This window comes from Atractosteus spatula, unplaced genomic scaffold, assembly GCF_055471065.1.
Source record: "Atractosteus spatula isolate fAtrSpa1 unplaced genomic scaffold, fAtrSpa1.hap1 Scaffold_67, whole genome shotgun sequence".
In the NCBI taxonomy this organism is placed as follows: Eukaryota; Metazoa; Chordata; class Actinopteri; order Semionotiformes; family Lepisosteidae; genus Atractosteus; species Atractosteus spatula.
In genome coordinates, this window is record NW_028296898.1 from 39,186 (window position 1) to 62,678 (window position 23,493).

Consider the following 23,493-nt stretch of genomic DNA (forward strand, 5'->3'; position numbering starts at 1 on the left):
TCTTGCCTGCCTGCTTGCTCGCCTGCCTGCCCGCCAGTCCCGGGCGGGGGCCCTGCTCTTTGATCTCCTGTCAACGGCCCGACAACGACCGCAGCCGCGGGGGGCGCCAGCCGGCCGGCCTCCTTAGCTTAGGCCCCTCCCACCAGCAGCAGCCGTGCCGAGTGAGCTGCAAGCGAAAGCGGACCGTCGGCACCTGCGGGCAGAGGCAAGGGGCAGCGCTCTCTCGGGAGGGACGGGGACACACACACACCTGCCTGCCTGCCGAAAAAAAGAAAGAAAAGGTGTATATACTAAGTTTTTTGGAGGGAAAACGGCCGGCTGTCGAAAGGGGCCCGCCTGCAAGGACGGGGACACACACACACACACACACACACACACACACACACACACACACACACACAAGCCACGCCTGCCTCCCTGGAAAAAGGAGGAAAAAACTAAGTTTTTTGGAGGGAAAACGCACGGGAGCCGAAAAGGGGGCCGGCCTGCTTGCCGAGAGAGTCGAGGCGCGGGAAAGTGCACGGAGGGAGCACGGGAACGGGGAGGGGGAGAGAGAGAGACACAGAGACACACAGATGGACGAGAGACGAGACCGGAGAGGAAGGAGCTCCGGTCCACCTCGCTTGCTTGCTAGCTACGTCTGTCTTTTCACCGCTGAGAGAAGGTAGTGCACCGTTCCCGGAGGCGCTGCAATACCGGGCCGATGCGTGGAGAGGACGGAGCAAGCTCCTGATCCAGCTCCCTGTTCCAAAAATCCGTTTAATATGTGGTCCCCCGATGGGGGACGTATCAGATATTAAACTGATAAGAACAGATACTACACTTGATCTTAGCCAAAAGGCCGAGAAGCGATGCCCGACGCCGGCCTTGGGCGGGCGCGCGGGCGTCCGGCTGGCGCGCAGCGGCGCAGGCCGACGCCTCTGGAGCCCGGTCCGCACGCGGCTGCCGGCCGCCCGGACTCCGCTCTCCCCCTCTCTTGCCTGCCTGCTTGCTCGCCTGCCTGCCCGCCAGTCCCGGGCGGGGGCCCTGCTCTTTGATCTCCTGTCAACGGCCCGACAACGACCGCAGCCGCGGGGGGCGCCAGCCGGCCGGCCTCCTTAGCTTAGGCCCCTCCCACCAGCAGCAGCCGTGCCGAGTGAGCTGCAAGCGAAAGCGGACCGTCGGCACCTGCGGGCAGAGGCAAGGGGCAGCGCTCTCTCGGGAGGGACGGGGACACACACACACCTGCCTGCCTGCCGAAAAAAAGAAAGAAAAGGTGTATATACTAAGTTTTTTGGAGGGAAAACGGCCGGCTGTCGAAAGGGGCCCGCCTGCAAGGACGGGGACACACACACACACACACACACACACACACACACACACACACACACACAAGCCACGCCTGCCTCCCTGGAAAAAGGAGGAAAAAACTAAGTTTTTTGGAGGGAAAACGCACGGGAGCCGAAAAGGGGGCCGGCCTGCTTGCCGAGAGAGTCGAGGCGCGGGAAAGTGCACGGAGGGAGCACGGGAACGGGGAGGGGGAGAGAGAGAGACACAGAGACACACAGATGGACGAGAGACGAGACCGGAGAGGAAGGAGCTCCGGTCCACCTCGCTTGCTTGCTAGCTACGTCTGTCTTTTCACCGCTGAGAGAAGGTAGTGCACCGTTCCCGGAGGCGCTGCAATACCGGGCCGATGCGTGGAGAGGACGGAGCAAGCTCCTGATCCAGCTCCCTGTTCCAAAAATCCGTTTAATATGTGGTCCCCCGATGGGGGACGTATCAGATATTAAACTGATAAGAACAGATACTACACTTGATCTTAGCCAAAAGGCCGAGAAGCGATGCCCGACGCCGGCCTTGGGCGGGCGCGCGGGCGTCCGGCTGGCGCGCAGCGGCGCAGGCCGACGCCTCTGGAGCCCGGTCCGCACGCGGCTGCCGGCCGCCCGGACTCCGCTCTCCCCCTCTCTTGCCTGCCTGCTTGCTCGCCTGCCTGCCCGCCAGTCCCGGGCGGGGGCCCTGCTCTTTGATCTCCTGTCAACGGCCCGACAACGACCGCAGCCGCGGGGGGCGCCAGCCGGCCGGCCTCCTTAGCTTAGGCCCCTCCCACCAGCAGCAGCCGTGCCGAGTGAGCTGCAAGCGAAAGCGGACCGTCGGCACCTGCGGGCAGAGGCAAGGGGCAGCGCTCTCTCGGGAGGGACGGGGACACACACACACCTGCCTGCCTGCCGAAAAAAAGAAAGAAAAGGTGTATATACTAAGTTTTTTGGAGGGAAAACGGCCGGCTGTCGAAAGGGGCCCGCCTGCAAGGACGGGGCACACACACACACACACACACACACACACACACACACACACACACACACACAAGCCACGCCTGCCTCCCTGGAAAAAGGAGGAAAAAACTAAGTTTTTTGGAGGGAAAACGCACGGGAGCCGAAAAGGGGGCCGGCCTGCTTGCCGAGAGAGTCGAGGCGCGGGAAAGTGCACGGAGGGAGCACGGGAACGGGGAGGGGGAGAGAGAGAGACACAGAGACACACAGATGGACGAGAGACGAGACCGGAGAGGAAGGAGCTCCGGTCCACCTCGCTTGCTTGCTAGCTACGTCTGTCTTTTCACCGCTGAGAGAAGGTAGTGCACCGTTCCCGGAGGCGCTGCAATACCGGGCCGATGCGTGGAGAGGACGGAGCAAGCTCCTGATCCAGCTCCCTGTTCCAAAAATCCGTTTAATATGTGGTCCCCCGATGGGGGACGTATCAGATATTAAACTGATAAGAACAGATACTACACTTGATCTTAGCCAAAAGGCCGAGAAGCGATGCCCGACGCCGGCCTTGGGCGGGCGCGCGGGCGTCCGGCTGGCGCGCAGCGGCGCAGGCCGACGCCTCTGGAGCCCGGTCCGCACGCGGCTGCCGGCCGCCCGGACTCCGCTCTCCCCCTCTCTTGCCTGCCTGCTTGCTCGCCTGCCTGCCCGCCAGTCCCGGGCGGGGGCCCTGCTCTTTGATCTCCTGTCAACGGCCCGACAACGACCGCAGCCGCGGGGGGCGCCAGCCGGCCGGCCTCCTTAGCTTAGGCCCCTCTCACCAGCAGCAGCCGTGCCGAGTGAGCTGCAAGCGAAAGCGGACCGTCGGCACCTGCGGGCAGAGGCAAGGGGCAGCGCTCTCTCGGGAGGGACGGGGACACACACACACCTGCCTGCCTGCCGAAAAAAAGAAAGAAAAGGTGTATATACTAAGTTTTTTGGAGGGAAAACGGCCGGCTGTCGAAAGGGGCCCGCCTGCAAGGACGGGGACACACACACACACACACACACACACACACACACACACACACACACACACAAGCCACGCCTGCCTCCCTGGAAAAAGGAGGAAAAAACTAAGTTTTTTGGAGGGAAAACGCACGGGAGCCGAAAAGGGGGCCGGCCTGCTTGCCGAGAGAGTCGAGGCGCGGGAAAGTGCACGGAGGGAGCACGGGAACGGGGAGGGGGAGAGAGAGAGACACAGAGACACACAGATGGACGAGAGACGAGACCGGAGAGGAAGGAGCTCCGGTCCACCTCGCTTGCTTGCTAGCTACGTCTGTCTTTTCACCGCTGAGAGAAGGTAGTGCACCGTTCCCGGAGGCGCTGCAATACCGGGCCGATGCGTGGAGAGGACGGAGCAAGCTCCTGATCCAGCTCCCTGTTCCAAAAATCCGTTTAATATGTGGTCCCCCGATGGGGGACGTATCAGATATTAAACTGATAAGAACAGATACTACACTTGATCTTAGCCAAAAGGCCGAGAAGCGATGCCCGACGCCGGCCTTGGGCGGGCGCGCGGGCGTCCGGCTGGCGCGCAGCGGCGCAGGCCGACGCCTCTGGAGCCCGGTCCGCACGCGGCTGCCGGCCGCCCGGACTCCGCTCTCCCCCTCTCTTGCCTGCCTGCTTGCTCGCCTGCCTGCCCGCCAGTCCCGGGCGGGGGCCCTGCTCTTTGATCTCCTGTCAACGGCCCGACAACGACCGCAGCCGCGGGGGGCGCCAGCCGGCCGGCCTCCTTAGCTTAGGCCCCTCCCACCAGCAGCAGCCGTGCCGAGTGAGCTGCAAGCGAAAGCGGACCGTCGGCACCTGCGGGCAGAGGCAAGGGGGGCAGCGCTCTCTCGGGAGGGACGGGGACACACACACACCTGCCTGCCTGCCGAAAAAAAGAAAGAAAAGGTGTATATACTAAGTTTTTTGGAGGGAAAACGGCCGGCTGTCGAAAGGGGCCCGCCTGCAAGGACGGGGACACACACACACACACACACACACACACACACACACACACACACACACACACAAGCCACGCCTGCCTCCCTGGAAAAAGGAGGAAAAAACTAAGTTTTTTGGAGGGAAAACGCACGGGAGCCGAAAAGGGGGCCGGCCTGCTTGCCGAGAGAGTCGAGGCGCGGGAAAGTGCACGGAGGGAGCACGGGAACGGGGAGGGGGAGAGAGAGAGACACAGAGACACACAGATGGACGAGAGACGAGACCGGAGAGGAAGGAGCTCCGGTCCACCTCGCTTGCTTGCTAGCTACGTCTGTCTTTTCACCGCTGAGAGAAGGTAGTGCACCGTTCCCGGAGGCGCTGCAATACCGGGCCGATGCGTGGAGAGGACGGAGCAAGCTCCTGATCCAGCTCCCTGTTCCAAAAATCCGTTTAATATGTGGTCCCCCGATGGGGGACGTATCAGATATTAAACTGATAAGAACAGATACTACACTTGATCTTAGCCAAAAGGCCGAGAAGCGATGCCCGACGCCGGCCTTGGGCGGGCGCGCGGGCGTCCGGCTGGCGCGCAGCGGCGCAGGCCGACGCCTCTGGAGCCCGGTCCGCACGCGGCTGCCGGCCGCCCGGACTCCGCTCTCCCCCTCTCTTGCCTGCCTGCTTGCTCGCCTGCCTGCCCGCCAGTCCCGGGCGGGGGCCCTGCTCTTTGATCTCCTGTCAACGGCCCGACAACGACCGCAGCCGCGGGGGGCGCCAGCCGGCCGGCCTCCTTAGCTTAGGCCCCTCTCACCAGCAGCAGCCGTGCCGAGTGAGCTGCAAGCGAAAGCGGACCGTCGGCACCTGCGGGCAGAGGCAAGGGGCAGCGCTCTCTCGGGAGGGACGGGGACACACACACACCTGCCTGCCTGCCGAAAAAAAGAAAGAAAAGGTGTATATACTAAGTTTTTTGGAGGGAAAACGGCCGGCTGTCGAAAGGGGCCCGCCTGCAAGGACGGGGACACACACACACACACACACACACACACACACACACACACACACACACACAAGCCACGCCTGCCTCCCTGGAAAAAGGAGGAAAAAACTAAGTTTTTTGGAGGGAAAACGCACGGGAGCCGAAAAGGGGGCCGGCCTGCTTGCCGAGAGAGTCGAGGCGCGGGAAAGTGCACGGAGGGAGCACGGGAACGGGGAGGGGGAGAGAGAGAGACACAGAGACACACAGATGGACGAGAGACGAGACCGGAGAGGAAGGAGCTCCGGTCCACCTCGCTTGCTTGCTAGCTACGTCTGTCTTTTCACCGCTGAGAGAAGGTAGTGCACCGTTCCCGGAGGCGCTGCAATACCGGGCCGATGCGTGGAGAGGACGGAGCAAGCTCCTGATCCAGCTCCCTGTTCCAAAAATCCGTTTAATATGTGGTCCCCCGATGGGGGACGTATCAGATATTAAACTGATAAGAACAGATACTACACTTGATCTTAGCCAAAAGGCCGAGAAGCGATGCCCGACGCCGGCCTTGGGCGGGCGCGCGGGCGTCCGGCTGGCGCGCAGCGGCGCAGGCCGACGCCTCTGGAGCCCGGTCCGCACGCGGCTGCCGGCCGCCCGGACTCCGCTCTCCCCCTCTCTTGCCTGCCTGCTTGCTCGCCTGCCTGCCCGCCAGTCCCGGGCGGGGGCCCTGCTCTTTGATCTCCTGTCAACGGCCCGACAACGACCGCAGCCGCGGGGGGCGCCAGCCGGCCGGCCTCCTTAGCTTAGGCCCCTCCCACCAGCAGCAGCCGTGCCGAGTGAGCTGCAAGCGAAAGCGGACCGTCGGCACCTGCGGGCAGAGGCAAGGGGCAGCGCTCTCTCGGGAGGGACGGGGACACACACACACCTGCCTGCCTGCCGAAAAAAAGAAAGAAAAGGTGTATATACTAAGTTTTTTGGAGGGAAAACGGCCGGCTGTCGAAAGGGGCCCGCCTGCAAGGACGGGGACACACACACACACACACACACACACACACACACACACACACACACACACACAAGCCACGCCTGCCTCCCTGGAAAAAGGAGGAAAAAACTAAGTTTTTTGGAGGGAAAACGCACGGGAGCCGAAAAGGGGGCCGGCCTGCTTGCCGAGAGAGTCGAGGCGCGGGAAAGTGCACGGAGGGAGCACGGGAACGGGGAGGGGGAGAGAGAGAGACACAGAGACACACAGATGGACGAGAGACGAGACCGGAGAGGAAGGAGCTCCGGTCCACCTCGCTTGCTTGCTAGCTACGTCTGTCTTTTCACCGCTGAGAGAAGGTAGTGCACCGTTCCCGGAGGCGCTGCAATACCGGGCCGATGCGTGGAGAGGACGGAGCAAGCTCCTGATCCAGCTCCCTGTTCCAAAAATCCGTTTAATATGTGGTCCCCCGATGGGGGACGTATCAGATATTAAACTGATAAGAACAGATACTACACTTGATCTTAGCCAAAAGGCCGAGAAGCGATGCCCGACGCCGGCCTTGGGCGGGCGCGCGGGCGTCCGGCTGGCGCGCAGCGGCGCAGGCCGACGCCTCTGGAGCCCGGTCCGCACGCGGCTGCCGGCCGCCCGGACTCCGCTCTCCCCCTCTCTTGCCTGCCTGCTTGCTCGCCTGCCTGCCCGCCAGTCCCGGGCGGGGGCCCTGCTCTTTGATCTCCTGTCAACGGCCCGACAACGACCGCAGCCGCGGGGGGCGCCAGCCGGCCGGCCTCCTTAGCTTAGGCCCCTCCCACCAGCAGCAGCCGTGCCGAGTGAGCTGCAAGCGAAAGCGGACCGTCGGCACCTGCGGGCAGAGGCAAGGGGCAGCGCTCTCTCGGGAGGGACGGGGACACACACACACCTGCCTGCCTGCCGAAAAAAAGAAAGAAAAGGTGTATATACTAAGTTTTTTGGAGGGAAAACGGCCGGCTGTCGAAAGGGGCCCGCCTGCAAGGACGGGGACACACACACACACACACACACACACACACACACACACACACACACACACACAGCCACGCCTGCCTCCCTGGAAAAAGGAGGAAAAAACTAAGTTTTTTGGAGGGAAAACGCACGGGAGCCGAAAAGGGGGCCGGCCTGCTTGCCGAGAGAGTCGAGGCGCGGGAAAGTGCACGGAGGGAGCACGGGAACGGGGAGGGGGAGAGAGAGAGACACAGAGACACACAGATGGACGAGAGACGAGACCGGAGAGGAAGGAGCTCCGGTCCACCTCGCTTGCTTGCTAGCTACGTCTGTCTTTTCACCGCTGAGAGAAGGTAGTGCACCGTTCCCGGAGGCGCTGCAATACCGGGCCGATGCGTGGAGAGGACGGAGCAAGCTCCTGATCCAGCTCCCTGTTCCAAAAATCCGTTTAATATGTGGTCCCCCGATGGGGGACGTATCAGATATTAAACTGATAAGAACAGATACTACACTTGATCTTAGCCAAAAGGCCGAGAAGCGATGCCCGACGCCGGCCTTGGGCGGGCGCGCGGGCGTCCGGCTGGCGCGCAGCGGCGCAGGCCGACGCCTCTGGAGCCCGGTCCGCACGCGGCTGCCGGCCGCCCGGACTCCGCTCTCCCCCTCTCTTGCCTGCCTGCTTGCTCGCCTGCCTGCCCGCCAGTCCCGGGCGGGGGCCCTGCTCTTTGATCTCCTGTCAACGGCCCGACAACGACCGCAGCCGCGGGGGGCGCCAGCCGGCCGGCCTCCTTAGCTTAGGCCCCTCTCACCAGCAGCAGCCGTGCCGAGTGAGCTGCAAGCGAAAGCGGACCGTCGGCACCTGCGGGCAGAGGCAAGGGGCAGCGCTCTCTCGGGAGGGACGGGGACACACACACACCTGCCTGCCTGCCGAAAAAAAGAAAGAAAAGGTGTATATACTAAGTTTTTTGGAGGGAAAACGGCCGGCTGTCGAAAGGGGCCCGCCTGCAAGGACGGGGACACACACACACACACACACACACACACACACACACACACACACACACACACAAGCCACGCCTGCCTCCCTGGAAAAAGGAGGAAAAAACTAAGTTTTTTGGAGGGAAAACGCACGGGAGCCGAAAAGGGGGCCGGCCTGCTTGCCGAGAGAGTCGAGGCGCGGGAAAGTGCACGGAGGGAGCACGGGAACGGGGAGGGGGAGAGAGAGAGACACAGAGACACACAGATGGACGAGAGACGAGACCGGAGAGGAAGGAGCTCCGGTCCACCTCGCTTGCTTGCTAGCTACGTCTGTCTTTTCACCGCTGAGAGAAGGTAGTGCACCGTTCCCGGAGGCGCTGCAATACCGGGCCGATGCGTGGAGAGGACGGAGCAAGCTCCTGATCCAGCTCCCTGTTCCAAAAATCCGTTTAATATGTGGTCCCCCGATGGGGGACGTATCAGATATTAAACTGATAAGAACAGATACTACACTTGATCTTAGCCAAAAGGCCGAGAAGCGATGCCCGACGCCGGCCTTGGGCGGGCGCGCGGGCGTCCGGCTGGCGCGCAGCGGCGCAGGCCGACGCCTCTGGAGCCCGGTCCGCACGCGGCTGCCGGCCGCCCGGACTCCGCTCTCCCCCTCTCTTGCCTGCCTGCTTGCTCGCCTGCCTGCCCGCCAGTCCCGGGCGGGGGCCCTGCTCTTTGATCTCCTGTCAACGGCCCGACAACGACCGCAGCCGCGGGGGGCGCCAGCCGGCCGGCCTCCTTAGCTTAGGCCCCTCCCACCAGCAGCAGCCGTGCCGAGTGAGCTGCAAGCGAAAGCGGACCGTCGGCACCTGCGGGCAGAGGCAAGGGGCAGCGCTCTCTCGGGAGGGACGGGGACACACACACACCTGCCTGCCTGCCGAAAAAAAGAAAGAAAAGGTGTATATACTAAGTTTTTTGGAGGGAAAACGGCCGGCTGTCGAAAGGGGCCCGCCTGCAAGGACGGGGACACACACACACACACACACACACACACACACACACACACACACACACACACAAGCCACGCCTGCCTCCCTGGAAAAAGGAGGAAAAAACTAAGTTTTTTGGAGGGAAAACGCACGGGAGCCGAAAAGGGGGCCGGCCTGCTTGCCGAGAGAGTCGAGGCGCGGGAAAGTGCACGGAGGGAGCACGGGAACGGGGAGGGGGAGAGAGAGAGACACAGAGACACACAGATGGACGAGAGACGAGACCGGAGAGGAAGGAGCTCCGGTCCACCTCGCTTGCTTGCTAGCTACGTCTGTCTTTTCACCGCTGAGAGAAGGTAGTGCACCGTTCCCGGAGGCGCTGCAATACCGGGCCGATGCGTGGAGAGGACGGAGCAAGCTCCTGATCCAGCTCCCTGTTCCAAAAATCCGTTTAATATGTGGTCCCCCGATGGGGGACGTATCAGATATTAAACTGATAAGAACAGATACTACACTTGATCTTAGCCAAAAGGCCGAGAAGCGATGCCCGACGCCGGCCTTGGGCGGGCGCGCGGGCGTCCGGCTGGCGCGCAGCGGCGCAGGCCGACGCCTCTGGAGCCCGGTCCGCACGCGGCTGCCGGCCGCCCGGACTCCGCTCTCCCCCTCTCTTGCCTGCCTGCTTGCTCGCCTGCCTGCCCGCCAGTCCCGGGCGGGGGCCCTGCTCTTTGATCTCCTGTCAACGGCCCGACAACGACCGCAGCCGCGGGGGGCGCCAGCCGGCCGGCCTCCTTAGCTTAGGCCCCTCTCACCAGCAGCAGCCGTGCCGAGTGAGCTGCAAGCGAAAGCGGACCGTCGGCACCTGCGGGCAGAGGCAAGGGGCAGCGCTCTCTCGGGAGGGACGGGGACACACACACACCTGCCTGCCTGCCGAAAAAAAGAAAGAAAAGGTGTATATACTAAGTTTTTTGGAGGGAAAACGGCCGGCTGTCGAAAGGGGCCCGCCTGCAAGGACGGGGACACACACACACACACACACACACACACACACACACACACACACACACACACAAGCCACGCCTGCCTCCCTGGAAAAAGGAGGAAAAAACTAAGTTTTTTGGAGGGAAAACGCACGGGAGCCGAAAAGGGGGCCGGCCTGCTTGCCGAGAGAGTCGAGGCGCGGGAAAGTGCACGGAGGGAGCACGGGAACGGGGAGGGGGAGAGAGAGAGACACAGAGACACACAGATGGACGAGAGACGAGACCGGAGAGGAAGGAGCTCCGGTCCACCTCGCTTGCTTGCTAGCTACGTCTGTCTTTTCACCGCTGAGAGAAGGTAGTGCACCGTTCCCGGAGGCGCTGCAATACCGGGCCGATGCGTGGAGAGGACGGAGCAAGCTCCTGATCCAGCTCCCTGTTCCAAAAATCCGTTTAATATGTGGTCCCCCGATGGGGGACGTATCAGATATTAAACTGATAAGAACAGATACTACACTTGATCTTAGCCAAAAGGCCGAGAAGCGATGCCCGACGCCGGCCTTGGGCGGGCGCGCGGGCGTCCGGCTGGCGCGCAGCGGCGCAGGCCGACGCCTCTGGAGCCCGGTCCGCACGCGGCTGCCGGCCGCCCGGACTCCGCTCTCCCCCTCTCTTGCCTGCCTGCTTGCTCGCCTGCCTGCCCGCCAGTCCCGGGCGGGGGCCCTGCTCTTTGATCTCCTGTCAACGGCCCGACAACGACCGCAGCCGCGGGGGGCGCCAGCCGGCCGGCCTCCTTAGCTTAGGCCCCTCCCACCAGCAGCAGCCGTGCCGAGTGAGCTGCAAGCGAAAGCGGACCGTCGGCACCTGCGGGCAGAGGCAAGGGGCAGCGCTCTCTCGGGAGGGACGGGGACACACACACACCTGCCTGCCTGCCGAAAAAAAGAAAGAAAAGGTGTATATACTAAGTTTTTTGGAGGGAAAACGGCCGGCTGTCGAAAGGGGCCCGCCTGCAAGGACGGGGACACACACACACACACACACACACACACACACACACACACACACACACACACAAGCCACGCCTGCCTCCCTGGAAAAAGGAGGAAAAAACTAAGTTTTTTGGAGGGAAAACGCACGGGAGCCGAAAAGGGGGCCGGCCTGCTTGCCGAGAGAGTCGAGGCGCGGGAAAGTGCACGGAGGGAGCACGGGAACGGGGAGGGGGAGAGAGAGAGACACAGAGACACACAGATGGACGAGAGACGAGACCGGAGAGGAAGGAGCTCCGGTCCACCTCGCTTGCTTGCTAGCTACGTCTGTCTTTTCACCGCTGAGAGAAGGTAGTGCACCGTTCCCGGAGGCGCTGCAATACCGGGCCGATGCGTGGAGAGGACGGAGCAAGCTCCTGATCCAGCTCCCTGTTCCAAAAATCCGTTTAATATGTGGTCCCCCGATGGGGGACGTATCAGATATTAAACTGATAAGAACAGATACTACACTTGATCTTAGCCAAAAGGCCGAGAAGCGATGCCCGACGCCGGCCTTGGGCGGGCGCGCGGGCGTCCGGCTGGCGCGCAGCGGCGCAGGCCGACGCCTCTGGAGCCCGGTCCGCACGCGGCTGCCGGCCGCCCGGACTCCGCTCTCCCCCTCTCTTGCCTGCCTGCTTGCTCGCCTGCCTGCCCGCCAGTCCCGGGCGGGGGCCCTGCTCTTTGATCTCCTGTCAACGGCCCGACAACGACCGCAGCCGCGGGGGGCGCCAGCCGGCCGGCCTCCTTAGCTTAGGCCCCTCCCACCAGCAGCAGCCGTGCCGAGTGAGCTGCAAGCGAAAGCGGACCGTCGGCACCTGCGGGCAGAGGCAAGGGGCAGCGCTCTCTCGGGAGGGACGGGGACACACACACACCTGCCTGCCTGCCGAAAAAAAGAAAGAAAAGGTGTATATACTAAGTTTTTTGGAGGGAAAACGGCCGGCTGTCGAAAGGGGCCCGCCTGCAAGGACGGGGACACACACACACACACACACACACACACACACACACACACACACACACACACAAGCCACGCCTGCCTCCCTGGAAAAAGGAGGAAAAAACTAAGTTTTTTGGAGGGAAAACGCACGGGAGCCGAAAAGGGGGCCGGCCTGCTTGCCGAGAGAGTCGAGGCGCGGGAAAGTGCACGGAGGGAGCACGGGAACGGGGAGGGGGAGAGAGAGAGACACAGAGACACACAGATGGACGAGAGACGAGACCGGAGAGGAAGGAGCTCCGGTCCACCTCGCTTGCTTGCTAGCTACGTCTGTCTTTTCACCGCTGAGAGAAGGTAGTGCACCGTTCCCGGAGGCGCTGCAATACCGGGCCGATGCGTGGAGAGGACGGAGCAAGCTCCTGATCCAGCTCCCTGTTCCAAAAATCCGTTTAATATGTGGTCCCCCGATGGGGGACGTATCAGATATTAAACTGATAAGAACAGATACTACACTTGATCTTAGCCAAAAGGCCGAGAAGCGATGCCCGACGCCGGCCTTGGGCGGGCGCGCGGGCGTCCGGCTGGCGCGCAGCGGCGCAGGCCGACGCCTCTGGAGCCCGGTCCGCACGCGGCTGCCGGCCGCCCGGACTCCGCTCTCCCCCTCTCTTGCCTGCCTGCTTGCTCGCCTGCCTGCCCGCCAGTCCCGGGCGGGGGCCCTGCTCTTTGATCTCCTGTCAACGGCCCGACAACGACCGCAGCCGCGGGGGGCGCCAGCCGGCCGGCCTCCTTAGCTTAGGCCCCTCTCACCAGCAGCAGCCGTGCCGAGTGAGCTGCAAGCGAAAGCGGACCGTCGGCACCTGCGGGCAGAGGCAAGGGGCAGCGCTCTCTCGGGAGGGACGGGGACACACACACACCTGCCTGCCTGCCGAAAAAAAGAAAGAAAAGGTGTATATACTAAGTTTTTTGGAGGGAAAACGGCCGGCTGTCGAAAGGGGCCCGCCTGCAAGGACGGGGACACACACACACACACACACACACACACACACACACACACACACACACACACAAGCCACGCCTGCCTCCCTGGAAAAAGGAGGAAAAAACTAAGTTTTTTGGAGGGAAAACGCACGGGAGCCGAAAAGGGGGCCGGCCTGCTTGCCGAGAGAGTCGAGGCGCGGGAAAGTGCACGGAGGGAGCACGGGAACGGGGAGGGGGAGAGAGAGAGACACAGAGACACACAGATGGACGAGAGACGAGACCGGAGAGGAAGGAGCTCCGGTCCACCTCGCTTGCTTGCTAGCTACGTCTGTCTTTTCACCGCTGAGAGAAGGTAGTGCACCGTTCCCGGAGGCGCTGCAATACCGGGCCGATGCGTGGAGAGGACGGAGCAAGCTCCTGATCCAGCTCCCTGTTCCAAAAATCCGTTTAATATGTGGTCCCCCGATGGGGGACGTATCAGATATTAAACTGATAAGAACAGATACTACACTTGATCTTAGCCAAAAGGCCGAGAAGCGATGCCCGACGCCGGCCTTGGGCGGGCGCGCGGGCGTCCGGCTGGCGCGCAGCGGCGCAGGCCGACGCCTCTGGAGCCCGGTCCGCACGCGGCTGCCGGCCGCCCGGACTCCGCTCTCCCCCTCTCTTGCCTGCCTGCTTGCTCGCCTGCCTGCCCGCCAGTCCCGGGCGGGGGCCCTGCTCTTTGATCTCCTGTCAACGGCCCGACAACGACCGCAGCCGCGGGGGGCGCCAGCCGGCCGGCCTCCTTAGCTTAGGCCCCTCCCACCAGCAGCAGCCGTGCCGAGTGAGCTGCAAGCGAAAGCGGACCGTCGGCACCTGCGGGCAGAGGCAAGGGGCAGCGCTCTCTCGGGAGGGACGGGGACACACACACACCTGCCTGCCTGCCGAAAAAAAGAAAGAAAAGGTGTATATACTAAGTTTTTTGGAGGGAAAACGGCCGGCTGTCGAAAGGGGCCCGCCTGCAAGGACGGGGACACACACACACACACACACACACACACACACACACACACACACACACACACAAGCCACGCCTGCCTCCCTGGAAAAAGGAGGAAAAAACTAAGTTTTTTGGAGGGAAAACGCACGGGAGCCGAAAAGGGGGCCGGCCTGCTTGCCGAGAGAGTCGAGGCGCGGGAAAGTGCACGGAGGGAGCACGGGAACGGGGAGGGGGAGAGAGAGAGACACAGAGACACACAGATGGACGAGAGACGAGACCGGAGAGGAAGGAGCTCCGGTCCACCTCGCTTGCTTGCTAGCTACGTCTGTCTTTTCACCGCTGAGAGAAGGTAGTGCACCGTTCCCGGAGGCGCTGCAATACCGGGCCGATGCGTGGAGAGGACGGAGCAAGCTCCTGATCCAGCTCCCTGTTCCAAAAATCCGTTTAATATGTGGTCCCCCGATGGGGGACGTATCAGATATTAAACTGATAAGAACAGATACTACACTTGATCTTAGCCAAAAGGCCGAGAAGCGATGCCCGACGCCGGCCTTGGGCGGGCGCGCGGGCGTCCGGCTGGCGCGCAGCGGCGCAGGCCGACGCCTCTGGAGCCCGGTCCGCACGCGGCTGCCGGCCGCCCGGACTCCGCTCTCCCCCTCTCTTGCCTGCCTGCTTGCTCGCCTGCCTGCCCGCCAGTCCCGGGCGGGGGCCCTGCTCTTTGATCTCCTGTCAACGGCCCGACAACGACCGCAGCCGCGGGGGGCGCCAGCCGGCCGGCCTCCTTAGCTTAGGCCCCTCCCACCAGCAGCAGCCGTGCCGAGTGAGCTGCAAGCGAAAGCGGACCGTCGGCACCTGCGGGCAGAGGCAAGGGGCAGCGCTCTCTCGGGAGGGACGGGGACACACACACACCTGCCTGCCTGCCGAAAAAAAGAAAGAAAAGGTGTATATACTAAGTTTTTTGGAGGGAAAACGGCCGGCTGTCGAAAGGGGCCCGCCTGCAAGGACGGGGACACACACACACACACACACACACACACACACACACACACACACACACACACAAGCCACGCCTGCCTCCCTGGAAAAAGGAGGAAAAAACTAAGTTTTTTGGAGGGAAAACGCACGGGAGCCGAAAAGGGGGCCGGCCTGCTTGCCGAGAGAGTCGAGGCGCGGGAAAGTGCACGGAGGGAGCACGGGAACGGGGAGGGGGAGAGAGAGAGACACAGAGACACACAGATGGACGAGAGACGAGACCGGAGAGGAAGGAGCTCCGGTCCACCTCGCTTGCTTGCTAGCTACGTCTGTCTTTTCACCGCTGAGAGAAGGTAGTGCACCGTTCCCGGAGGCGCTGCAATACCGGGCCGATGCGTGGAGAGGACGGAGCAAGCTCCTGATCCAGCTCCCTGTTCCAAAAATCCGTTTAATATGTGGTCCCCCGATGGGGGACGTATCAGATATTAAACTGATAAGAACAGATACTACACTTGATCTTAGCCAAAAGGCCGAGAAGCGATGCCCGACGCCGGCCTTGGGCGGGCGCGCGGGCGTCCGGCTGGCGCGCAGCGGCGCAGGCCGACGCCTCTGGAGCCCGGTCCGCACGCGGCTGCCGGCCGCCCGGACTCCGCTCTCCCCCTCTCTTGCCTGCCTGCTTGCTCGCCTGCCTGCCCGCCAGTCCCGGGCGGGGGCCCTGCTCTTTGATCTCCTGTCAACGGCCCGACAACGACCGCAGCCGCGGGGGGCGCCAGCCGGCCGGCCTCCTTAGCTTAGGCCCCTCCCACCAGCAGCAGCCGTGCCGAGTGAGCTGCAAGCGAAAGCGGACCGTCGGCACCTGCGGGCAGAGGCAAGGGGCAGCGCTCTCTCGGGAGGGACGGGGACACACACACACCTGCCTGCCTGCCGAAAAAAAGAAAGAAAAGGTGTATATACTAAGTTTTTTGGAGGGAAAACGGCCGGCTGTCGAAAGGGGCCCGCCTGCAAGGACGGGGACACACACACACACACACACACACACACACACACACACACACACACACACACAAGCCACGCCTGCCTCCCTGGAAAAAGGAGGAAAAAACTAAGTTTTTTGGAGGGAAAACGCACGGGAGCCGAAAAGGGGGCCGGCCTGCTTGCCGAGAGAGTCGAGGCGCGGGAAAGTGCACGGAGGGAGCACGGGAACGGGGAGGGGGAGAGAGAGAGACACAGAGACACACAGATGGACGAGAGACGAGACCGGAGAGGAAGGAGCTCCGGTCCACCTCGCTTGCTTGCTAGCTACGTCTGTCTTTTCACCGCTGAGAGAAGGTAGTGCACCGTTCCCGGAGGCGCTGCAATACCGGGCCGATGCGTGGAGAGGACGGAGCAAGCTCCTGATCCAGCTCCCTGTTCCAAAAATCCGTTTAATATGTGGTCCCCCGATGGGGGACGTATCAGATATTAAACTGATAAGAACAGATACTACACTTGATCTTAGCCAAAAGGCCGAGAAGCGATGCCCGACGCCGGCCTTGGGCGGGCGCGCGGGCGTCCGGCTGGCGCGCAGCGGCGCAGGCCGACGCCTCTGGAGCCCGGTCCGCACGCGGCTGCCGGCCGCCCGGACTCCGCTCTCCCCCTCTCTTGCCTGCCTGCTTGCTCGCCTGCCTGCCCGCCAGTCCCGGGCGGGGGCCCTGCTCTTTGATCTCCTGTCAACGGCCCGACAACGACCGCAGCCGCGGGGGGCGCCAGCCGGCCGGCCTCCTTAGCTTAGGCCCCTCCCACCAGCAGCAGCCGTGCCGAGTGAGCTGCAAGCGAAAGCGGACCGTCGGCACCTGCGGGCAGAGGCAAGGGGCAGCGCTCTCTCGGGAGGGACGGGGACACACACACACCTGCCTGCCTGCCGAAAAAAAGAAAGAAAAGGTGTATATACTAAGTTTTTTGGAGGGAAAACGGCCGGCTGTCGAAAGGGGCCCGCCTGCAAGGACGGGGACACACACACACACACACACACACACACACACACACACACACACACACACACAAGCCACGCCTGCCTCCCTGGAAAAAGGAGGAAAAAACTAAGTTTTTTGGAGGGAAAACGCACGGGAGCCGAAAAGGGGGCCGGCCTGCTTGCCGAGAGAGTCGAGGCGCGGGAAAGTGCACGGAGGGAGCACGGGAACGGGGAGGGGGAGAGAGAGAGACACAGAGACACACAGATGGACGAGAGACGAGACCGGAGAGGAAGGAGCTCCGGTCCACCTCGCTTGCTTGCTAGCTACGTCTGTCTTTTCACCGCTGAGAGAAGGTAGTGCACCGTTCCCGGAGGCGCTGCAATACCGGGCCGATGCGTGGAGAGGACGGAGCAAGCTCCTGATCCAGCTCCCTGTTCCAAAAATCCGTTTAATATGTGGTCCCCCGATGGGGGACGTATCAGATATTAAACTGATAAGAACAGATACTACACTTGATCTTAGCCAAAAGGCCGAGAAGCGATGCCCGACGCCGGCCTTGGGCGGGCGCGCGGGCGTCCGGCTGGCGCGCAGCGGCGCAGGCCGACGCCTCTGGAGCCCGGTCCGCACGCGGCTGCCGGCCGCCCGGACTCCGCTCTCCCCCTCTCTTGCCTGCCTGCTTGCTCGCCTGCCTGCCCGCCAGTCCCGGGCGGGGGCCCTGCTCTTTGATCTCCTGTCAACGGCCCGACAACGACCGCAGCCGCGGGGGGCGCCAGCCGGCCGGCCTCCTTAGCTTAGGCCCCTCCCACCAGCAGCAGCCGTGCCGAGTGAGCTGCAAGCGAAAGCGGACCGTCGGCACCTGCGGGCAGAGGCAAGGGGCAGCGCTCTCTCGGGAGGGACGGGGACACACACACACCTGCCTGCCTGCCGAAAAAAAGAAAGAAAAGGTGTATATACTAAGTTTTTTGGAGGGAAAACGGCCGGCTGTCGAAAGGGGCCCGCCTGCAAGGACGGGGACACACACACACACACACACACACACACACACACACACACACACACACACACAAGCCACGCCTGCCTCCCTGGAAAAAGGAGGAAAAAACTAAGTTTTTTGGAGGGAAAACGCACGGGAGCCGAAAAGGGGGCCGGCCTGCTTGCCGAGAGAGTCGAGGCGCGGGAAAGTGCACGGAGGGAGCACGGGAACGGGGAGGGGGAGAGAGAGAGACACAGAGACACACAGATGGACGAGAGACGAGACCGGAGAGGAAGGAGCTCCGGTCCACCTCGCTTGCTTGCTAGCTACGTCTGTCTTTTCACCGCTGAGAGAAGGTAGTGCACCGTTCCCGGAGGCGCTGCAATACCGGGCCGATGCGTGGAGAGGACGGAGCAAGCTCCTGATCCAGCTCCCTGTTCCAAAAATCCGTTTAATATGTGGTCCCCCGATGGGGGACGTATCAGATATTAAACTGATAAGAACAGATACTACACTTGATCTTAGCCAAAAGGCCGAGAAGCGATGCCCGACGCCGGCCTTGGGCGGGCGCGCGGGCGTCCGGCTGGCGCGCAGCGGCGCAGGCCGACGCCTCTGGAGCCCGGTCCGCACGCGGCTGCCGGCCGCCCGGACTCCGCTCTCCCCCTCTCTTGCCTGCCTGCTTGCTCGCCTGCCTGCCCGCCAGTCCCGGGCGGGGGCCCTGCTCTTTGATCTCCTGTCAACGGCCCGACAACGACCGCAGCCGCGGGGGGCGCCAGCCGGCCGGCCTCCTTAGCTTAGGCCCCTCCCACCAGCAGCAGCCGTGCCGAGTGAGCTGCAAGCGAAAGCGGACCGTCGGCACCTGCGGGCAGAGGCAAGGGGCAGCGCTCTCTCGGGAGGGACGGGGACACACACACACCTGCCTGCCTGCCGAAAAAAAGAAAGAAAAGGTGTATATACTAAGTTTTTTGGAGGGAAAACGGCCGGCTGTCGAAAGGGGCCCGCCTGCAAGGACGGGGCACACACACACACACACACACACACACACACACACACACACACACACACACACAAGCCACGCCTGCCTCCCTGGAAAAAGGAGGAAAAAACTAAGTTTTTTGGAGGGAAAACGCACGGGAGCCGAAAAGGGGGCCGGCCTGCTTGCCGAGAGAGTCGAGGCGCGGGAAAGTGCACGGAGGGAGCACGGGAACGGGGAGGGGGAGAGAGAGAGACACAGAGACACACAGATGGACGAGAGACGAGACCGGAGAGGAAGGAGCTCCGGTCCACCTCGCTTGCTTGCTAGCTACGTCTGTCTTTTCACCGCTGAGAGAAGGTAGTGCACCGTTCCCGGAGGCGCTGCAATACCGGGCCGATGCGTGGAGAGGACGGAGCAAGCTCCTGATCCAGCTCCCTGTTCCAAAAATCCGTTTAATATGTGGTCCCCCGATGGGGGACGTATCAGATATTAAACTGATAAGAACAGATACTACACTTGATCTTAGCCAAAAGGCCGAGAAGCGATGCCCGACGCCGGCCTTGGGCGGGCGCGCGGGCGTCCGGCTGGCGCGCAGCGGCGCAGGCCGACGCCTCTGGAGCCCGGTCCGCACGCGGCTGCCGGCCGCCCGGACTCCGCTCTCCCCCTCTCTTGCCTGCCTGCTTGCTCGCCTGCCTGCCCGCCAGTCCCGGGCGGGGGCCCTGCTCTTTGATCTCCTGTCAACGGCCCGACAACGACCGCAGCCGCGGGGGGCGCCAGCCGGCCGGCCTCCTTAGCTTAGGCCCCTCCCACCAGCAGCAGCCGTGCCGAGTGAGCTGCAAGCGAAAGCGGACCGTCGGCACCTGCGGGCAGAGGCAAGGGGCAGCGCTCTCTCGGGAGGGACGGGGACACACACACACCTGCCTGCCTGCCGAAAAAAAGAAAGAAAAGGTGTATATACTAAGTTTTTTGGAGGGAAAACGGCCGGCTGTCGAAAGGGGCCCGCCTGCAAGGACGGGGACACACACACACACACACACACACACACACACACACACACACACACACACACAAGCCACGCCTGCCTCCCTGGAAAAAGGAGGAAAAAACTAAGTTTTTTGGAGGGAAAACGCACGGGAGCCGAAAAGGGGGCCGGCCTGCTTGCCGAGAGAGTCGAGGCGCGGGAAAGTGCACGGAGGGAGCACGGGAACGGGGAGGGGGAGAGAGAGAGACACAGAGACACACAGATGGACGAGAGACGAGACCGGAGAGGAAGGAGCTCCGGTCCACCTCGCTTGCTTGCTAGCTACGTCTGTCTTTTCACCGCTGAGAGAAGGTAGTGCACCGTTCCCGGAGGCGCTGCAATACCGGGCCGATGCGTGGAGAGGACGGAGCAAGCTCCTGATCCAGCTCCCTGTTCCAAAAATCCGTTTAATATGTGGTCCCCCGATGGGGGACGTATCAGATATTAAACTGATAAGAACAGATACTACACTTGATCTTAGCCAAAAGGCCGAGAAGCGATGCCCGACGCCGGCCTTGGGCGGGCGCGCGGGCGTCCGGCTGGCGCGCAGCGGCGCAGGCCGACGCCTCTGGAGCCCGGTCCGCACGCGGCTGCCGGCCGCCCGGACTCCGCTCTCCCCCTCTCTTGCCTGCCTGCTTGCTCGCCTGCCTGCCCGCCAGTCCCGGGCGGGGGCCCTGCTCTTTGATCTCCTGTCAACGGCCCGACAACGACCGCAGCCGCGGGGGGCGCCAGCCGGCCGGCCTCCTTAGCTTAGGCCCCTCCCACCAGCAGCAGCCGTGCCGAGTGAGCTGCAAGCGAAAGCGGACCGTCGGCACCTGCGGGCAGAGGCAAGGGGCAGCGCTCTCTCGGGAGGGACGGGGACACACACACACCTGCCTGCCTGCCGAAAAAAAGAAAGAAAAGGTGTATATACTAAGTTTTTTGGAGGGAAAACGGCCGGCTGTCGAAAGGGGCCCGCCTGCAAGGACGGGGACACACACACACACACACACACACACACACACACACACACACACACACACACAAGCCACGCCTGCCTCCCTGGAAAAAGGAGGAAAACTGGAAAAAGGAGGAAAAAACTAAGTTTTTTGGAGGGAAAACGCACGGGAGCCGAAAAGGGGGCCGGCCTGCTTGCCGAGAGAGTCGAGGCGCGGGAAAGTGCACGGAGGGAGCACGGGAACGGGGAGGGGGAGAGAGAGAGACACAGAGACACACAGATGGACGAGAGACGAGACCGGAGAGGAAGGAGCTCCGGTCCACCTCGCTTGCTTGCTAGCTACGTCTGTCTTTTCACCGCTGAGAGAAGGTAGTGCACCGTTCCCGGAGGCGCTGCAATACCGGGCCGATGCGTGGAGAGGACGGAGCAAGCTCCTGATCCAGCTCCCTGTTCCAAAAATCCGTTTAATATGTGGTCCCCCGATGGGGGACGTATCAGATATTAAACTGATAAGAACAGATACTACACTTGATCTTAGCCAAAAGGCCGAGAAGCGATGCCCGACGCCGGCCTTGGGCGGGCGCGCGGGCGTCCGGCTGGCGCGCAGCGGCGCAGGCCGACGCCTCTGGAGCCCGGTCCGCACGCGGCTGCCGGCCGCCCGGACTCCGCTCTCCCCCTCTCTTGCCTGCCTGCTTGCTCGCCTGCCTGCCCGCCAGTCCCGGGCGGGGGCCCTGCTCTTTGATCTCCTGTCAACGGCCCGACAACGACCGCAGCCGCGGGGGGCGCCAGCCGGCCGGCCTCCTTAGCTTAGGCCCCTCCCACCAGCAGCAGCCGTGCCGAGTGAGCTGCAAGCGAAAGCGGACCGTCGGCACCTGCGGGCAGAGGCAAGGGGCAGCGCTCTCTCGGGAGGGACGGGGACACACACACACCTGCCTGCCTGCCGAAAAAAAGAAAGAAAAGGTGTATATACTAAGTTTTTTGGAGGGAAAACGGCCGGCTGTCGAAAGGGGCCCGCCTGCAAGGACGGGGACACACACACACACACACACACACACACACACACACACACACACACACACACACACACAAGCCACGCCTGCCTCCCTGGAAAAAGGAGGAAAAAACTAAGTTTTTTGGAGGGAAAACGCACGGGAGCCGAAAAGGGGGCCGGCCTGCTTGCCGAGAGAGTCGAGGCGCGGGAAAGTGCACGGAGGGAGCACGGGAACGGGGAGGGGGAGAGAGAGAGACACAGAGACACACAGATGGACGAGAGACGAGACCGGAGAGGAAGGAGCTCCGGTCCACCTCGCTTGCTTGCTAGCTACGTCTGTCTTTTCACCGCTGAGAGAAGGTAGTGCACCGTTCCCGGAGGCGCTGCAATACCGGGCCGATGCGTGGAGAGGACGGAGCAAGCTCCTGATCCAGCTCCCTGTTCCAAAAATCCGTTTAATATGTGGTCCCCCGATGGGGGACGTATCAGATATTAAACTGATAAGAACAGATTTTTTTTTTTTTTTTACATTTATTATAACAATACAAGACAAAATCACAGAACATAAATCACAATCCACCAACGGCAAAACTTATTCCATTAGTCCAACAGCGGTTTCCATTTTTCTTTTGCTGCGTGAAAACCCCACCTACGCACCTCTACTGACAACATCTTATGCAGCTCAAAACGAACCCTCCCACATATTGCCCCAGCCCCTTCCACATGACCATGTTTGACCAGATTGTTTCTCGATCCCCATAACACAAATTTTACTATACTGATTAAAAACCAGATTACAAGGTCACGTCTCACAGATCTTGAAGACCTGCTCCACCGTCTCAGGATTTTATCTCCAGATAGAACAAACCCCGGTTCCAATTTATTAAAAAGGTCCGACATCTGCCCCCACACTGCTTTTGCAATCCTGCAACCCCAGAACACATGAGTGATTGACTCCACCTCTGCACATTGCGGTCTTGGGCAAGTCGCTGAACGAGCCAGCTTATGTCTGTGCATCACCTCCCTTACTGGCAGACGTCCCCACACACACATCCAATTTAAATCTTTGAGCCTGTTATCCAGGCTCTTAGGTTGCACCCTTTTCCATACATCAGTGGGAACCACAACATTGGATCCCTTTTCACTGCTCTTAGCTGTCTTATATAAGAGCCTGTGGGAGATAATCACTGGCCTGTCCGCATCTTTTGCGTACTTCCTTAACCATACGGCCGCATGTTCGTAGAACCATGGTAGGATTTCAGCCTTGGGAACGTCATTCCTCCACACTTCTGAAGGCCTGACGACCCAGGCGAACCAGAGCCGAACAAAGAACTGATGTTTGTATAAGATCTTGTCATCTACCGCTTTACACAGATCAGCCACAAATATGGCGTCTAGTTTAATGGGTAAATCTGGGACTTCTCTGCCTCCCTCACTGATGTCCCTGTACATATCTAGACGCTTCACATACTCATAACCACCCCCCCATACAAAATCAAAAACCATCTTAGTTAAGGAGCGTCTGAAACAAGCAGGCATAGGAAAGACCTTTGCAATGTGCACGAGACTTGGTAAGATGTCACCTTTGAGAACCAAAACCTTCCCTGAATAGGACAGTGATCTTTTTTTCCATAGGCCGAGTTTGCTACTCACCTGGGATAACCGAGTCTCCCAATTCCTTCTTCCAGCCCCTTCCCTAT

At 61.8% G+C, this 23,493-nt stretch overlaps 23 non-coding genes across 23 annotated transcripts; all 23 read right to left on the reverse strand.

Moving 5' to 3' along the window:
• Nucleotides 1-662: 662 nt before the first annotated feature.
• Nucleotides 663-853, reverse strand: LOC148805660 (U2 spliceosomal RNA). The gene has a single exon (XR_016090148.1). It is a non-coding gene; the product is annotated as a U2 spliceosomal RNA (small nuclear RNA).
• Nucleotides 854-1,634: 781 nt separating this feature from the next.
• LOC148805661 (U2 spliceosomal RNA) lies at nucleotides 1,635-1,825 on the reverse strand. The gene has a single exon (XR_016090150.1). It is a non-coding gene; the product is annotated as a U2 spliceosomal RNA (small nuclear RNA).
• A 784-nt stretch (nucleotides 1,826-2,609) lies between these two features.
• LOC148805662 (U2 spliceosomal RNA) lies at nucleotides 2,610-2,800 on the reverse strand. Its single transcript, XR_016090151.1, has one exon. It is a non-coding gene; the product is annotated as a U2 spliceosomal RNA (small nuclear RNA).
• Nucleotides 2,801-3,583: 783 nt separating this feature from the next.
• On the reverse strand, nucleotides 3,584-3,774 carry LOC148805663 (U2 spliceosomal RNA). Its single transcript, XR_016090152.1, has one exon. It is a non-coding gene; the product is annotated as a U2 spliceosomal RNA (small nuclear RNA).
• Nucleotides 3,775-4,561: 787 nt separating this feature from the next.
• LOC148805664 (U2 spliceosomal RNA) lies at nucleotides 4,562-4,752 on the reverse strand. The gene has a single exon (XR_016090153.1). It is a non-coding gene; the product is annotated as a U2 spliceosomal RNA (small nuclear RNA).
• A 783-nt stretch (nucleotides 4,753-5,535) lies between these two features.
• Nucleotides 5,536-5,726, reverse strand: LOC148805665 (U2 spliceosomal RNA). Its single transcript, XR_016090154.1, has one exon. It is a non-coding gene; the product is annotated as a U2 spliceosomal RNA (small nuclear RNA).
• Nucleotides 5,727-6,511: 785 nt separating this feature from the next.
• Nucleotides 6,512-6,702, reverse strand: LOC148805666 (U2 spliceosomal RNA). Its single transcript, XR_016090155.1, has one exon. It is a non-coding gene; the product is annotated as a U2 spliceosomal RNA (small nuclear RNA).
• A 784-nt stretch (nucleotides 6,703-7,486) lies between these two features.
• LOC148805667 (U2 spliceosomal RNA) lies at nucleotides 7,487-7,677 on the reverse strand. Its single transcript, XR_016090156.1, has one exon. It is a non-coding gene; the product is annotated as a U2 spliceosomal RNA (small nuclear RNA).
• Nucleotides 7,678-8,462: 785 nt separating this feature from the next.
• On the reverse strand, nucleotides 8,463-8,653 carry LOC148805668 (U2 spliceosomal RNA). Its single transcript, XR_016090157.1, has one exon. It is a non-coding gene; the product is annotated as a U2 spliceosomal RNA (small nuclear RNA).
• Nucleotides 8,654-9,438: 785 nt separating this feature from the next.
• LOC148805669 (U2 spliceosomal RNA) lies at nucleotides 9,439-9,629 on the reverse strand. The gene has a single exon (XR_016090158.1). It is a non-coding gene; the product is annotated as a U2 spliceosomal RNA (small nuclear RNA).
• A 785-nt stretch (nucleotides 9,630-10,414) lies between these two features.
• On the reverse strand, nucleotides 10,415-10,605 carry LOC148805670 (U2 spliceosomal RNA). The gene has a single exon (XR_016090159.1). It is a non-coding gene; the product is annotated as a U2 spliceosomal RNA (small nuclear RNA).
• A 785-nt stretch (nucleotides 10,606-11,390) lies between these two features.
• LOC148805671 (U2 spliceosomal RNA) lies at nucleotides 11,391-11,581 on the reverse strand. Its single transcript, XR_016090161.1, has one exon. It is a non-coding gene; the product is annotated as a U2 spliceosomal RNA (small nuclear RNA).
• A 785-nt stretch (nucleotides 11,582-12,366) lies between these two features.
• LOC148805672 (U2 spliceosomal RNA) lies at nucleotides 12,367-12,557 on the reverse strand. Its single transcript, XR_016090162.1, has one exon. It is a non-coding gene; the product is annotated as a U2 spliceosomal RNA (small nuclear RNA).
• Nucleotides 12,558-13,342: 785 nt separating this feature from the next.
• LOC148805673 (U2 spliceosomal RNA) lies at nucleotides 13,343-13,533 on the reverse strand. Its single transcript, XR_016090163.1, has one exon. It is a non-coding gene; the product is annotated as a U2 spliceosomal RNA (small nuclear RNA).
• A 785-nt stretch (nucleotides 13,534-14,318) lies between these two features.
• LOC148805674 (U2 spliceosomal RNA) lies at nucleotides 14,319-14,509 on the reverse strand. The gene has a single exon (XR_016090164.1). It is a non-coding gene; the product is annotated as a U2 spliceosomal RNA (small nuclear RNA).
• Nucleotides 14,510-15,294: 785 nt separating this feature from the next.
• On the reverse strand, nucleotides 15,295-15,485 carry LOC148805675 (U2 spliceosomal RNA). Its single transcript, XR_016090165.1, has one exon. It is a non-coding gene; the product is annotated as a U2 spliceosomal RNA (small nuclear RNA).
• A 785-nt stretch (nucleotides 15,486-16,270) lies between these two features.
• Nucleotides 16,271-16,461, reverse strand: LOC148805676 (U2 spliceosomal RNA). The gene has a single exon (XR_016090013.1). It is a non-coding gene; the product is annotated as a U2 spliceosomal RNA (small nuclear RNA).
• A 785-nt stretch (nucleotides 16,462-17,246) lies between these two features.
• LOC148805677 (U2 spliceosomal RNA) lies at nucleotides 17,247-17,437 on the reverse strand. Its single transcript, XR_016090014.1, has one exon. It is a non-coding gene; the product is annotated as a U2 spliceosomal RNA (small nuclear RNA).
• A 785-nt stretch (nucleotides 17,438-18,222) lies between these two features.
• On the reverse strand, nucleotides 18,223-18,413 carry LOC148805678 (U2 spliceosomal RNA). Its single transcript, XR_016090015.1, has one exon. It is a non-coding gene; the product is annotated as a U2 spliceosomal RNA (small nuclear RNA).
• Nucleotides 18,414-19,199: 786 nt separating this feature from the next.
• LOC148805679 (U2 spliceosomal RNA) lies at nucleotides 19,200-19,390 on the reverse strand. Its single transcript, XR_016090016.1, has one exon. It is a non-coding gene; the product is annotated as a U2 spliceosomal RNA (small nuclear RNA).
• Nucleotides 19,391-20,175: 785 nt separating this feature from the next.
• On the reverse strand, nucleotides 20,176-20,366 carry LOC148805680 (U2 spliceosomal RNA). The gene has a single exon (XR_016090017.1). It is a non-coding gene; the product is annotated as a U2 spliceosomal RNA (small nuclear RNA).
• Nucleotides 20,367-21,169: 803 nt separating this feature from the next.
• On the reverse strand, nucleotides 21,170-21,360 carry LOC148805681 (U2 spliceosomal RNA). The gene has a single exon (XR_016090019.1). It is a non-coding gene; the product is annotated as a U2 spliceosomal RNA (small nuclear RNA).
• Nucleotides 21,361-22,151: 791 nt separating this feature from the next.
• On the reverse strand, nucleotides 22,152-22,337 carry LOC148805682 (U2 spliceosomal RNA). The gene has a single exon (XR_016090126.1). It is a non-coding gene; the product is annotated as a U2 spliceosomal RNA (small nuclear RNA).
• Between the last annotated feature and the right edge of the window lie 1,156 nt (nucleotides 22,338-23,493).